Consider the following 984-nt stretch of genomic DNA (forward strand, 5'->3'; position numbering starts at 1 on the left):
TTAATGCCATTATTTGCAGATCCTGTGGATATGTATAACAAAAACAGAGGGTTTTCCTTGGGTATAAATGTGTGTTCTGATTTGGTTAGCACTCTGTGCGATGAAGAAATGGGAATTGAGGAGCCTGAAAAGAAGTTCTGGAAACACAAATAGCCTTTAAAGCGGCGGCACAAGGAGATGGTAGCGGGATTATCGAATCAGCAATACGCTGATCTTCAAGATTATTGAAGTAAGAAAATGATATTATCAGAACAGAGTGCTAACCAAATCAGAACACACATTTATACCCAAGGAAAACCCTCTGTTTTTGTTATGCATATCCACAGGATCTGCAAATAATGGCATTAAGAACAAAATTGCATTAAATCTCCCGTTTGCTCGGATCCATGGAGGACTGATCGTGTTATAATTTCATCTCCAGAGAGGTCAGTCTATAACAAGTTTCACACTTGCGTTTTTTTCTCTTCAGATTTTGTTCCAAAATCGCCGGATGATGAGTTTATTTCGTGATCACACCATAATTAGCTGAATTTCTTAGAAATTGCTATGATCCTTTTGATTTTGAATGTACCACCACAGAGTAACTGGTAAGGTGTTAGCGTCATTTTAAATAAGTGTCACTGTGTCAGGTGTAAAGTCTCTGTTTTGTGTTTATCTTTTGATAGATATATATAGCTGATGTCTTATTATTATTATTAGTCTTTTGGTTCACAGATGTTGATGGATGCTGAAGCTAACGTACAACCAACAAAGCAAGATCGATCGAGAAAGAGATGGACTCCGTTTCTTGACAAGGTTTTAGCTGACTTGGTGGTTAAACAGATCCAATCAGGAAACAGACATAACAACGTTTTCGATAGCAAAACATGGAATAACATACGCCGTGAATTCAACGAGCAGACGGAGCTTAACTTCAACAATGTTCAATTGAGGAAACATCTTGCTGTTCTGAGACAACGCTATAACACTCTTGAATCATCTCAT

The sequence above is a fragment of the Camelina sativa genome, chromosome 16 (genome assembly GCF_000633955.1).
Source record: "Camelina sativa cultivar DH55 chromosome 16, Cs, whole genome shotgun sequence".
NCBI classification, from domain to species: domain Eukaryota; kingdom Viridiplantae; phylum Streptophyta; class Magnoliopsida; order Brassicales; family Brassicaceae; genus Camelina; species Camelina sativa.